We start from the raw sequence: 14,477 nt of genomic DNA, 5'->3' as shown, positions 1-14,477 counted from the left end.
TAAGCATAGCAGACTGTGTTTAAACACAAGTTTGTTGCAGTGAAGACAAATACATCAAGCAATTTGCCACTGAACTGGTATTGTCAGGCCAACGCTCTCAGTTATTTGACCTAAGTTTCAAAATATCAGTCACAATACTGAAATACGCTTGTCCTCATTGCAACCACTGAAGAGGCAAAGCAGGCGGGCAGTCACCAGTCACAGGCGCGGACACCTGCATATTCCTGTGACCGTACATGACTGAGGCCAGAAATGCACCTTTTGTGTTGGCAGCAGGTGTTTTCCAGGAAGGCAGCCCTGTGCCGGGGGAGCGGGGAACACCGAACGCCTTCGCTTACAGGTTTGCACGGAAAAGCACGTGCTGCCCCGTGGTGCTTCGTCGTGAAATGCAAGCCTGCAGCACCCGCACCTCAATTCACAATTATTTTCTATTAAAGCTGCAGTCTTTCCGCAGAGGAATTATCCCATTTGGGACTGTCAGTCCAGAACACTCCATTTTCTGATAAAGTGGAAACAACCAGTGGGGAATTATCTGTTGCAGTTCCTACTGCTACTGGCGTCCAGTAGTCAAGTGCTGCACGGCCAGTCGTTTGGAGATTCAATTAGCAGCAAAGATGCTCTACTAGAAGCATAAAGCAGTGCTTCAGCCACCGGCTGGCATCCGTGCAGTGTATAGAGCCAAACCTGCCCTGTTAGCAGCAGAACTAGGCGGCTTTATTTTTGCAGTTTTTCCTTGTGATGAAAAGAAAGCCTCTGTGATTGCTGAAGCCTTTGATAAAAGAAGGGGCGGTTGTATTATTAGCACGGATGTTAACATCTTTACTTAAAAGCCAGGGGGGAAGTGGCTGCCTAGCTTTCTTTAAATTGAATTAAAAACGTGGGGTCCGGGAAAGAGATCACAAAAACATGTCTGAGCTTGTCGGCTTTTACGGGTTTGGGTGGAAAACTCCAGTTCTCACTTTCCGCTGAGTAATACTGAGAGCTCATTATTTGTGTGGTTTTCAACCTGGCTACGAATTATGAATGATTTATTTGAGAAGTGATAAACTATGGGCCTGCCCTTCAGCTATGAGGAGGTCCCTACAGCTGACGTGGTTTACGTTCAGCAAGGAGATGGGCCTCAGCGTCCTTCCAACATTGGAGCTAATTTCTTGTATTTTCAGTTGTATTTCAGCCAGTATCCATCCCTTCAGTTGCTTTTCTGTAGCCCCCAGGATCTCCTGATATGCAAGGCACAATGAACTAGGTTTACTGAAGGAGAGATGAAAAATCACATGCTGTCATCTGGTGACATGAGTTTAGCTGAACCAAAGTCAGACCCAGATTTATTTGCAAGCGAAGACAGGATATAGATACAGCCAGCATCAGTTCAGAAACTCTGCTTGAACCTTGCTTTGAGTAAGCATGTTAACAAACTGATTTGCTTGAATCAATAACGATAAAACCCGTGTATGAATAGGGCCTATATTTATCTTATAGTGTGACGGGACAGTACAGCAGAGGCAGCTGCAGCAGGGCTCTCCCGGTGCTCACACCAGTTCAGTGGATGGGTGTTAGTGGCACTGGGAGTTGTTCTGCAAAACTCTGCCCTGTAAACGGGGTTGGCATGTGTGCCAGACCCAGACATTTGCATTTACTGTTGTTTTAAGGACCTCCATGTTTTTACTCAGCTGGAAACTGTCTTGTTGTTGGGGTTTTTTTTCCCTTGAATTTTTTTTGCCCTCTGTAAGTTAAGGGGGGCAGAGGCTAACTTACAATATTGTCTTTCCCTTCACAAATTAGAAACTCTGGGAAGGTGCATGGGTTACTTGAGGTATGGACCAACCATCTCAACTAATGTGTTCTGGTTATAGATCTTAAGAGGTAATTGTTGGACCAAAGTACTTATGTAAAGAAGTGTTTTTTAAAATAACATAAGTCCACATGACAGCATATAAAAGTCAAATGACAGAGCAATTAATGAGTTATTGTTACAAAACTAACCTTTCAAATGAGCTCCTAAAATACTCTGTGGTTGGAGTTTCACTTAAGGAATTTACTTTTAAGCCACTTTCTCCAAGTTTAAATCTGTCTACAGAAAACTTCAAAAACTTTTTTTTTTTTTTTAGGAAAAGAGAGGAAGAAAAATAGCATGCTTTTTTTCTGCATTAAAGTGAATGCTTTTGAAACATATCACCCCATACGTGACTGGAATTTAAAAAAAAAAATTACCTTCAGAAACTGGACATCAGTTTTCTTCAACAGAACAAAAGCCACCGTGCCAACACTTAGAAATGCAACACATGAACTGCTCTTATAGCTCATACTTTATTCTCTGCATCAAAGCTTGGGGGGGGGGGGGGAGAAAAAACAGAGAGTGAGAGAGCGAAAGAGTCAAGCTCTTCAGAGCCTCTAATGACGCGTGCCAAACACGTGGAAGGTAAATCCCCTAATTCAGTCTATTCTTTCAGCATTCCCTGGCGGGTGGCCAAGCTAAATATTTCTGCTGGATAAAAAATGCACCCTCCTATGCGGCACTTTCTTAACAGGATGGCTCTCCGGCTTTAGTGGAGGGGGCTTCTCTGGGGGAAAGCCAACATGTGTGTTCTCTTATCTATTTATTTATTTTATTAAAAAGGGGCTTTATGGGCTGTGATTGGATTAACTTAGTGAACCCTGGAGGAAGAGGAAAAACAAATTGGGAAGCTGGTTTAGCACCCCCACCTTTTTGTCATCTTCTTTTGGGATTTCCTGGCTGGCTGCCACCTTGAGCCTGTTGAATGTTCTTTAGATCAATCAATTAAAAAGGCTTTAATATTTGGGTGATTGGAACGCAACATATGGGCTGCTGGTGCGGATGTCATGTGGTGCGTGGAGTTAATTGAAATGATTAATAGAGGTGTTAGTTTCTTCAAGACTAATTGAAGAAAGAATATAATTGGAAGCATGGTCTAACCATTATTGTTGATTTTTTTTAACATACTGTGTCCCTTAAACACTTTTACGTGTTTATAAGCATGCAGATGGATTTTGTTTAGATTTCTTCGACACGGTGATTTGCAAAATCATGTTTACTGTATATCCAAAAGTCAAATTTAGTTTTTATGTAAATTAATCTGAAAAAATATTTCCATGTGTCTTGTCTGTTTCAGTAACCAGCACACACACTGAATTTCTGGTACCTCTTTGTCTTTAGATCCTCGCTAGGCTTAAACCAATTTACCTACCCTCGCTGTTATCTGTGGGGTTACAGCATCCATCCTCAGAAACTGATCATGAGCCTCCGAAGGTCTGTTAGGGCACTCTTCTCTCTGTGCAGTGAATTGTGGTAATTTATGCTCTTCTGGTGTCCTAGCACACTGCAAACATGCCAGGTATTTCAAGGAAATAGCATCTCAGTCTTATTGCCCCACACCTTGTCAGCTTGACCATATTTTTCAAAGGAATCCAGTTATCTATACATAGGACTGGCAAAAGCTTGGCTTTGACAGTCAGAAAGAAATGCGGAATGAGAGAAATTCAGAGGATTTAACTGAGATCAGATCTTTTGGCCTCTCCACCTTCTTTAAGAATAATACTTAACTTTTTTCAGTAGTAGTAGTAGTCTGTGAATTTTTACCAAAATTGTTAAGCTATTGTGAAATACAAAGCAAAAGCTATGAACTGGCTGCAGAGGACATCTGGCAGCAAGGAGAGGTTACAAAGGATGTGTCTTCTGAAAGTCATCCTGCTGCACAAGGTAGCTCTTGGGTTAGAAATGGGGAAACTGAGAAAATATGACAATCTCTCGTCTGTAGTCAGCAAGCACGGGCTGGCCGCCTGCGTGCTGCGCGAGGAAGAGCAGTGTCGCGTCCTGCTTGCTGCTGGGCTGTGGTTACGAGTGCCGTAGCAAACTTTCAGCTGGGGATTTCTTAAGACTGAAGATCATGGCTTAAGTAACTTGTGAATCTGCTAGAGGGCAAGCGGTGAGCTTTGGGAGAAGAAAAGCAAGCAAGATGGTAATGGAGTGTTGATCCAAAAGGTAAATCAGTTCGGATTCAAGACAGATAAGCTACATTTTGAAGCGCAGTATTTTCACACCAGCCTTCTTTTTGCCTGCTTTTGGAAATGGAGGAAAAGCTTATGCATAATTTTAATGTTCTGGAAGAGAACTGTCTTTCTGGAAAGAACATACAGATTTTCTCTATTGTTTTCCTTTCCACGTGTGGTGCAGCTTATGTATTTGTGCATCTTTTTCAGTAGCCAGAAAGTTTATTCTGCAGCCCAGAATAAACTGAACAGAGAAGTGATAGATAAGTTTAGAGGGGGGTTGTTGTTGGTTAGAAGAAAAGAGTATAGGATGGTTTTAATATTTTAGAGTCTTCCCACACAGATTTCCAGTGATGCTTTGAAGACAACTGTGCGTCTGCAAAGACTTTGAGCCTCCCCGGAAGATGTGGCCTGTCTTGTGTACAGATCTGAGCAAAGCGTTTGTAGAAAGGAAGTGGCTGTCCTGTACTGGGGGCTGAGAGGAAGGGAAGACATTAGATCTGATTGCAAGCTTCCCTTACTCCCTGTTGCCTGATTTGTGTGCACGTAGTGCCAATAATTTTAGATGAGGGGTATGCCGGGACAGACTGGTGCAGATTAATCTTTCAAAAAAAAATTTTTTTTTATTATTATTTTGGTGACGAGATTAGTCACTTAAGGATCTGGTGTTATTAGAGCAAACTACTGCAATTAGATCGTCATTTGTTTATTTTATAAATCTTAACAGTGATGAAAAATAGCATCAGCATTTTTGTTGTCTCCATCGCCCTTTAGGATTTAGTATATGAAAAGGAGCACTTCATGTAAACTTGTTGGAACAGGAGCATCCTCTCTGTCTTTATCAAACCTTGCCATGTTGTATAATTAATACAATTCTAGTGCATTGGCCTGGGCCACTGAAAGAGGAATAGCAGGCCAAGGCAATAGGGTTTAAATCTATGCACATGATTTGTGTGTGATGGTAATATTTTCAGTCTCATACAAAGGAGAATGTTCAATAACATCCCCCTAAAATTAATCTCTGGAAACTGATCTCTAGTATATAAGCAGGGCTGGAAGCATCACCTGTTGCTCAGACAGGCAGACTATTTGCATTAGGAGATCCCACTTTTAGGTGCTCATAAATCTACCAAATTCTAAACGTGTGGCTCAGTGTTTCTTACATTTTACTTTCCTCAGGCTATATTTTTTCCCCAAAATCTACTCTGCTGTTTCCAAGAACTTGGCTATGTTAAAAATTGTGTTGCTAACATTAAGAGTGTGATGACTTTTCTTTTGAAAAGCAATCTCCACCATGACAGTCCCCATTTTTTGGAGCAGAAGTTTGAATGACAGGTCGAGCGGCCCGAGGAAGGACAGCGTATGTGGCAGGGCAGGGTGGTGGCCGTTGTTGTCAGGGATGCTCAAACACCGTCCGTCTGCCGGGAGCACTTCCAGGTTCCTGGATCTGCACATGTGCTTCGTTTATGACGGGTCTCTGTCAGAACAAGACCAGGACACGCACCCGTCCTGTCCCCACCTCCATCCCTGACCCCCACGCCCAGGAGAATTGCTTTTGAGCTAGAAGCCAACCTAGACGACTGGCAGGGCAGCCCCGCCGGAGCTGTAGGAGGGCATCACGGCTTGCTTCAGTGGGTGAACGCTGTTGGGTCTACAACTGAGCGCCTGAACTGAGAGCAGAAGAGCGCATGTTCGGTGCATGCTTTACTGCAAACCGTCCTGAGGCCAGAGTCATCAAAAGGAGCTGTTTTCAAAAGCCTATGGACAAGAGCTGAACCTGGAGGGGATTATGAAGGCGGAGAGACAGACCGCGCCTGGAGGTCAGCAGTGCCAGGGAGGAGGGAAACTGAGAGTAAGGTTGGTACAAGACTGAGGGATTTATCTTTATGGGTTATTGTAGACGAAGACGAGCAAGCTCGGTGTTAAAAGCGGGTGGGATGTAAGCCAGCTCTGATCCAAAAGCTGCCTGACTGCATTAGCACAGTGCTAAGCCCAAGCTAATATATCCGGCTTCTCACCAGGGCTTATTAGCTCGGGCTCAGTGCCATACTAACATAGTCACAGGACTTCCAGTTGGCTTGACACCATGTCTGCTCAACGTGTGAACTGAGCTCACCGCGACGTGCCTGCAGAGGAGCACCGGGAGATGCCCGGAGACTTGGCCACACCAGGCTGCTCTTCGGGCCGTGGAGGCCGGGCGTGCTGGTCGGCGGGAAGGGGCATGTGGGGATGGAGAGCGTGTGTGCCATGTTTGGTTCGGTCAGGAGGGGAAGGAAGCGCAATGCAGATGCGGAACCAGGAGGGACTGAAACCAGCTTGATGAGAAGACTTGGCACGTGGAGCCTGGGTGTGGGAGTGGAAAATGGGAGTGACTGGAAAGGGAAACTACAAGAGGGGTCAGGAGGAACGAGGTGAGGACTTGCTGGGCAAGGAAACCAATCAGAAGTCTGAGACGAGGTCTGGAAGAGGGGCTGAGACAGGAGGAGAGGAGAGGAGAGGAGGAACAAACTCCACACCAAACCTGGCATGAAACCGAGATGTCTGAAAGCAGTCATTCCTCTGCTTCCAGCACGTCACCTGGGGAAATCCACCAGCAGAGGCGTCCTTCCTATCCCTTCCAGTGCTTGTGCTGATCTTGTCAAAAACAACCGTATGGTTGCTCTGAGCCAGGTCTGCTAGCTTCCCTGCAGAGGTCTGCCCGTGGCAGATCAGAATATCCCAGCTCTGCTGATGATCCGTGTGGGCATCAGTGTGATGCCATGTCATGGGATCTCTGCTTTTGCTATTGGCAGTTTCAAAAATCAGCACAAAAACTCTTGAAATACATTACTGAAATTGCAAACTCAAGTTCTCCAGAGTTTAGGTTGTTTGCCTAACCCCAATTTGATCCCCTTATGCATTATGATACAGTCTTAAATTACTCATTTAATTACTGTTTTTTATGCTGGTTACTTGCCTCATTCAGGCATCAGACAAGCTTGCTAGGGGAGATGAATTGGGATGGTGTAATAAAATATTATCTTTGAAGACACCTCTTCTCCCCATCTCATTCGCTGCAGCGTAAGGAAGTAAAACAGCCGTGATAGGAAGAAGTGTTGCTCTTCTCAGGGCAGGTGAGCTCCGCTCTGAGGAGCCAGGTGTTTTTTCTGCCTGTGATTCTGAATAAGAGTCATGCCAGTTCACCTCAGCAAAGCCTTTTGCAGGTGGTCATTAATTTTGACATCTTCTTGGGTGCCCAGTGTGAAGCTCTGCAAAATACAGAGCCATCACAGATGCCAGGAAGATAAATGCTTTGAACATAGAAAGTAATATGACATGGTGAGTAAATCGGCTGCTCTGCATCCCCAAATTAACGTATGCTTTTGATGTTAATGTCATTGTGTCTCCATACCCCTTCTGCAGAGCGAGAATAGCAATAATACCTTCATGAACATACGGGGAAGGTATTGTGAAAATCAGATTAGTCATTATTTGATATTTGTGAGGCACTCAAGTGCTGCTGTTGTGATGAGCAAAGTGGAAAAATACAAGACAAAATTGGTTTGTCTTCCATTGGAATGGTCTGTCGTAAAAGTAAGGCACTGGGCCTTTCAAGGAGAAAGAAGAGAGAAAAAAAATCTGGAAAAATGACTTTTTTAGTCAGCACTCTTCTTTCTAAACACTGAACAAGGAAGAGATCTGGTGGAAAAAAAAGATGGTGCATCCTATGCCAAGAGTGCAGAACTGAGTTTCTGTATGCAATTCTACGCCTGGCATCTCCTACCATGTGAAAGAGTGCCTGATTTTGCACATAATAGTCTCCGTTTACTCTCATTTTGGAGCGTTTGTCTCACTGCAAAGCGTGGCTTTTTATGTGAGGCTGTTGTCTTGCAAATCTGATGGTTCACTGTAGGTTTTTACAGAACTTTGACTCAGCTTCAGGGAAGGAGGAATGAAGAAGCAGAAGAGTGAACTTCTGGAAGCCGAAACCCTCCTTTCCCTGTGTTTGAGCAATCTGTGCTCTTATGAAACCTTTTGAAATCTCATTTGCTGATGTCTTTCTGACCCCCAAAATTATTCTTGTGCAAATGTTGACACCCAGCAGAGATGAAATCATTGACTTAGGAAAACGTATGTAGCTTATCAGAAACTGCAGGATTCCAACCATACACTAGCAACACCAGCCTTTCTTTTTTCTTTTTTTTTTTTTTTTTAATTGTTTGTGGTTAGTTGGCAGATGGTATTGTGAATCAGGTTATACGTATCTGAAGGAGAAAAACGTTTTTTACAGTTCTTATGAACCTGAATCCATGTCACGGACCAAACTGGTTTTATTTTCAGGTTTTCCCTTCTGCTCATGAATTTTCTGTGTGCTTATGATTTTGATATGTTCACTAGTTTTATGTTGACAGTTTTAATTACACAGTCCCAGAGTGTATAAGCAGAAGAAGAACGAGATATCTTTTCCAACTGAATTCAAGCTGTGTGTAAATTTTCTGTGTGGGTTGGACCCCTAGCTCTCTGAAATCAAAGAACACCAAAGCTTCTCCACTGACCACCAGAAATCAGTTAGTTCTCAATTGTTGTTTTTGGATTTGATGATTCTGACACTAAATTTCTTTGATTTGATTGCTGAAGTGATCTGAAAGTGGGAGGGCAAACCATCCAAAAAATTTTGAGGCTTTTGTCTCCTATATCATGCCATTAGACACCAGGCAGGGCAAAAGGAACAATTACAGTCCATTTATTCATGGATGTCTGTAAAGCCAGAAGATGCATTTAAACTTGATTTTACATAGATTTTTTAGGATCACAAAGTAATTCCAAAAAGAAAAATATGTTTCTGTGGAGTTTGCTGTGCATAGGAGGAGGGAGCTGCCCTCTAATGAACGAGTGAAAAAAAATAGTCTCATTGGTCCAAAAGCGACAATTTTGAGTTCTGCTGTTCAGACGTGAGTTTTCATTTTTGTGTTTTAAATTAAAGGTGTGGCTGAATGTTCATTATCCCTATGACAAAAGCAGTAAAAATAGGTGCAAAGTGGCTCTTGTGCAATGTTGTAATTTACCTTTATTTTAAACTGGCTTACACATCTTAATACATTATGACAATCAGAATTATCAGGCCACCAGGCGGAGAGGAGTTTGTTTTGTTAATTGCTCTTGTTAAGCCTAATTACAGAACGGGGTGGAGTGGATGCGAGGGGAGGGAGGAATCTGCTAGCAAGAGGAAATTCTAAAATCCTCGGAGCGGTTCCAGCAGTGCGTGTTGGGGAGCGAGAGTGCGGGTGTGGTGTGCGTGTGTGCGAGCATGTGTGTGTGTGTGTAAGGGTGTGAGAGTGAGTGACAGACTTTCCATATGGACTAAAATCCTGAGATGCATGAGCTGGAGGTGGGGGACCTGTGCTGTGTGGACACATCAAGGTACAGCTGAACAAAGAACTGTGCTGTATTTTGCTTTATGAATTAACTCCTTTTTCTTTTTTTGGGGGGCATGATGCAGATTACTTACTTTGCTGTTAATTTGTGTTAGATTGAGTGTTAGAATGGTTTGCTGGATGTGACGTGCCATCCTTTGATACTATGGGTTGCCAGCACAAGGTGTGTGTATGTGGCTGTGGGTTGGTATCCTAAATCCCTTTGAACCGTTTTCCTTCTTCCCGGTGTTTGCAGCAGAGATGTGCTGCCCACGAACTGTGTTATTTGTTTAGACTTTCCAAAGGAAAGCATACATCCAAAGAGCCGTTCTGCCCTGCATTATTCCAGTTTGTTTGTGTGCCCCACATTACGCTGCTGGCGACTTACTGTGCCTGACCTGCATTGTCAGCCCCCTCCGTTGCCTCCGGAGTCTCCGGGACAGAAGTTTCTGATACGGCAGTTTTGAGCAAGCCAGACGCAAAGTAAATGATTATATAACAAATCTGTGCTCTTCTCCGGGGTATGTTACCTGACTTGTTTGCTGCCAAGGTGGTTTTATTGTTTTGGCTATTGGGTGGAGGGAGGAGTCTAGAACAGCAGAGGAGTCACGCTTTTGTTTTGCTTAATTATAATGTACGCTTTTAATAAGACCTTTTAGTGCCATGAATTAAATGGCATTGCAATCCTGCACAAGAAAAAAAATGCTACTGCTGTTGTAGCTGACAGCTGAGTTAGATGGCCAGCGTGGGTCTGAGGCTCAGAAGCCTTTTCTTTGCTGGCTGGAGATACTGCTGGGTAAATGTGTTTACTTTTTCCTTAGTATTTATACTAGTTAATGTGTCGCACTAGATAAATCTACTTCCTGAGTCCATCTTTCAGCTTGCTCTCTTCCCTCCCAATTGACAAAAGGTTTGAGTTTGACACCGTTTTATCAGTTGAGCCCCTGCTGGGTGCTGCATGCCTGCTTGTTTCTGCTTTATCGTGAAAAGTGAATTATCTGCAATATTTTGTTACCATCTAACTAGCAGTTGGCAGGCTTTTCTATATGAACTGATGTAGATTTCAGCAAGGGGAGGCTGTTGTGTTTCTCTGCAAAGCCCCGTTGTTGCTCTCCAGGAAAACAAAAGATCCCAGAGCTTTCTGCACTGCAATCTGCTGCTGTCCCACTTTCAAGGAGGTGTTTTGTTTGTTGCGGCAGCTTCCTATCTTAAAATGATAAATTGAGCGGACATGTGCGCTGTTTTAAACCTCTGTCTCCAGGGCTTTTTGTTCACTTAGGATAAAATACATTATATTGTGGTAGGCTCTGGTGTGATTTAAAGTTGGTGTAAAGATTACAAAGCAAAAGGGAAAGCATCAACATCTTTAGCAGTGGTAGTTTGATGAGGAATAGCTGTCAGGAGAAGAACTCTACTGACTTACCTCAAGTGGGTTGCAAATGCATTAGGGATTCATTAATATTAATAGTAGAATAGACATTTCCTGCATTCGTCTGACATCTTCCACGCTGGTTTTTTTTTTCCTTTCCTTTTTTTTTTTTTTTTTTTTAAAGAGCAACCTGGAGTGCAGTTTTAACATTTATTCAAGTTAATACAAGGATGATAAGCTAAAGTTAAACAGAAGGAGACCCTGAGTGTGTGGGGTCGGTCTCTAGGAGTCCTGGAATTTGGTGCTGTGCTTTAGAGAAAGATTGTGGTAAACTCTTGGGTGAGGCTTTCAGGGCAGTTTGCAAAACGGGTCCGCTAGGTACGATTGTAACCAGAAGAAATTGTTGTCGGAAGAAATTGTTCTATGAGAGTGATGGGAAGGTCACTATCAAAATGGCATGTAAGGGTTAATAACCGTGTAGATTTCTAAGGTGGACAAAGTAGTGGCTTGTTCACAAGTTCAGGGGTGAAAAAAGAAAACCCAAATCATTCTTCAGTCTCCAGATGTTTTGTGAAGTTGGCTGAACAGTTCAGTTTGAAAAATATAGATAAAAGGTAATTTTTACTTGTTTTCCATCTTTTAAGTCCTGTGATGCGCATTTTCATGCTTCTGCTCTGTCACCAGCAGGCTTCCAAGCTTTCTTAAAAAAAAAAAAAAAAAAATTTGAGGAAAAACACCAAATATCTTTTGAGATGTAAAATAAAACCAAGAATATTGTCAGCACCAGGAACATGTAATTGCAATGATTGTTTTTCAGTGTCCTGCACAGCACATCACAATTTCACCCACTGAGCCCTTTAACTAGGAGAACTCATGGTAGTAAAGTGAGGCAGGGGCTTGCTTTTTACAGAAAACACAGCTAAGAGTCCCACTCCGTAAAATGTCAAAAGAAAAAAGATAAGCCCCCACAAAGTGCCTAGTCCGGCATGACTAGTGATGGAGCAGCTACAAATGCAGAAGTGCACACGAGTTTGGCAGCTCTTACTGATAGGGCAATGTGAATTGTCAGTGCGCGTCTGCTCTACTTGTTGAGCCTAATGAAAAGTACAGTTTAATCACTGGTGTGCCAAATTGACCATGATTAGCTGTTATTGCAGATTAGTGCATTGTCTGGGGCTCCAGAATTATTGATCCGGGTGCTGTGCTCTGGTGTTTTCCGTGCCCTCTATCGTAACCTCTTCTTAATGCTTAGGGGAGGGAAGCAGGAAAGGAGAGTAGGAGGGAAGAAGTCCAGATGGGAAGAAAACAGGTCCTGAAAAGACCATATAGGAACTAGGTCAGGTACTCTGGAGATTAAAGAAGCATGCTTCATCCCTGGACGCAGGAGGCAGGGACAAGTAGCATACAATTACGAGGAATTAGAACGGCAACAAGTAGTGCAGATTTATCAGCTTTAATTGTCTATTGTCAGGACAGAGCCCTTCTTGTAGATCAGGCGCTGCCAATGCTTTAATACCTCTAATGGACTCTCTATTGTGGGATTATCTCTCCTAAGGACAATGTCTTTCTTAAAACTAGTTGTTTTGGGAGAGGGAGAAAAAAAAAGAAAAAAGAAAAAAAAAAGAAGTAGCTGCAGCCCTCGTTTTTTTTCTCTGGTTTGTCACATTCTGCAGGAAGTAGCTGAGAGCCCAGTGTTGCCATTCTGTCAGCAGCGCTATTCCTTCAGGGGAACTGATAGATACCTATTGAACATTAACCCCCTTTGCTCCACCTTCCCCAACGAGCTCCTCCAGAAACAATAGCTGGTTGATAAAGAGCAGATAAGGAAGGACACCCGGCTTAAGAATCTCTCAGCTATCTTTATTTTAAAAGCTTTCCTGGGTTTTGCAAAGTAAACATTACAACATTTAAAGAAGGATAAGGTGTCAACTATTTAATGAGAAGTTGTGTTTAATAGCAGAGGAATTCTTCCCTCCCCCAGCCAACACACAGGTATGAAAAGACTGTTATTTCACCACCCTGGAGTAGGAAAGGTGGAGAAATGACAACTGTACTCTTAGAAGCTTAAAAAGTGGTCCTTCGGCCCTCCCCTGCCAGATTGCCTAATCAGCTCTAAACATACAGTCACTGTTTCGAATCCTGTGGTCCTAGATGCACGGTAGTGCATTGCTGCATCTGTGATAATCTGTGGGTAAATATTTTCGTTTCCACCATATGCGCTTTGTCATGGTGTGTAGCTGTTGTTTTTGTTAATCTGTTTTGAAACGCACTCTGTGGCCAGTTCTTTGTCTGAGAAAAGTGGCGTGGTTCCACCCATGGGTCTCATCCTCCTTCTGCTGTGTTCATCAGCTCCACGAGATTGGGTAGCCTGGAGAGTATCTGAAATGAAAACTGAATTGTGCAGGAACAGAGTCCGAAGTTCTACCATGGTTCATATCACAATGACTTAACCAGGCAGGCTGAGGAGAGAATACCCCAAAAAGTGTCATGACTGCCAAGTTGGGAAGAGACATGAAAGTTGAATTAATGCAATTAATTCTGAGGTGGCTTCATTATTTCAGATTGTTGTGAGCTTGTTGCGGGGCGGATGTCTTTGAAATATTTACAGGAGTCAGCCTTCTAACATATGTATGCTGTCCCATCCCTCCTCCATAACAATCTGGAAATCAGCCTATTTTAAAGGAAGATTTCCCAAAGAACACCCTTTTGTCAGTCCTCTGTCACCAGTAAGGTTGGAAAGTGGTTGGAATGGGTTGACCTGGTTTTCGTTCATTTTTCCTCAGACTCAGTTGCTATGGACAGAATATTCAAAAGTCCGTGTTTGAGATGTGGAAGGCTGATTTTTGTGCTCAGGTTTTCTTGTCCGGTATAAACTTGGGTTGGCAGAAACATGCAAAGACAATACAAGCGCTGTTGTATGGGCTCCTGGCTATCATCCCAACCTTTCCCAAGACCACCATCGCTCAAAAGTGTGATGGGAAGGCTGACGGTAACCAAGGGGGGAACAGCTGTGGTCTTCACTGTGAGGCACTTCCCTTCTCATAAGGGAGGAGGAGATGGCTCCTTACGTTTAGTCCAGACCCTGAAGTCTGCTGCCTTTTCCCACAATGAAGTGTAGTGACAAAGCCTCTGCCGCTGCTGCTTTCTCAATACCTTCACCCCAGCTTGCTTCCTGGGAAACAAGAGCGAGTGGCTTCAGCCTGTTTCGCCTTTGCTGCTCAGCTGCTTTCACAGCGAAGAGAAGCCTAACTTCTCACAGTGACTTCTTGCCCTCCTGATAGCAGACCCACACAGCCTCGGCTCCTTCTTCTCAAACTCGAGCCTCAACAAGAGGAAACGGCTGAAGCTTAGTTCTTGCTTCTGTGTGCTGCAAGAATGTTTTTTCCATTGGAGGAGGGTTGGTTTTGGCTTATTCATAAGTCATCTGAGCAGTATTTTAATAAGGCCTAGCTGGAAACAAAAAGGGATATGGTATTTTAGTTTGACTCCTTTTTTCTCTTTTTAAGGAAAATTTCTTGAGAGGATAAAACAACAGAAATCAAAAGAGATGTTAAGGCTTGCACTAGGCAGTAGCTGAGAGTGCAGCCAAAAGATCTGCTCTTGGTATTGCACAGCTGAGACAAAAATAAACGTAAAGGCATTTGGAAGTGCTACGAGGCAATGACCAGGGTGCTCTGTAATTAAAGGCAGTCCCTGAAAGCTGCATG

The 14,477-nt window shown here is 43.3% G+C and overlaps 1 protein-coding gene across 4 annotated transcripts in view; it reads left to right on the top strand.

Annotated features, from left to right (window-relative positions):
- PRDM1 (PR/SET domain 1) overlaps positions 1-14,477 on the top strand; it is a 102,611-nt gene that overhangs the window by 59,310 nt on the left and 28,824 nt on the right. The window contains exon 1 of one of the 4 annotated variants that reach the window (XM_030043258.2): positions 9,210-9,408. The exons of the other annotated variants lie outside the window; for them this stretch is intronic. The gene's annotated coding sequence lies outside the window, so the exon portion shown is untranslated. Of the gene's footprint in view, positions 1-9,209; positions 9,409-14,477 lie in introns of those variants that run through there. 4 annotated transcript variants of the gene reach the window in all.

The sequence above is a fragment of the Aquila chrysaetos genome, chromosome 2 (genome assembly GCF_900496995.4).
Source record: "Aquila chrysaetos chrysaetos chromosome 2, bAquChr1.4, whole genome shotgun sequence".
Lineage (NCBI taxonomy): Eukaryota > Metazoa > Chordata > Aves > Accipitriformes > Accipitridae > Aquila > Aquila chrysaetos.
The sequence above is the reverse complement of the archived record's forward strand: the minus strand, read 5'-3'. Positions and strand labels throughout refer to the sequence as shown.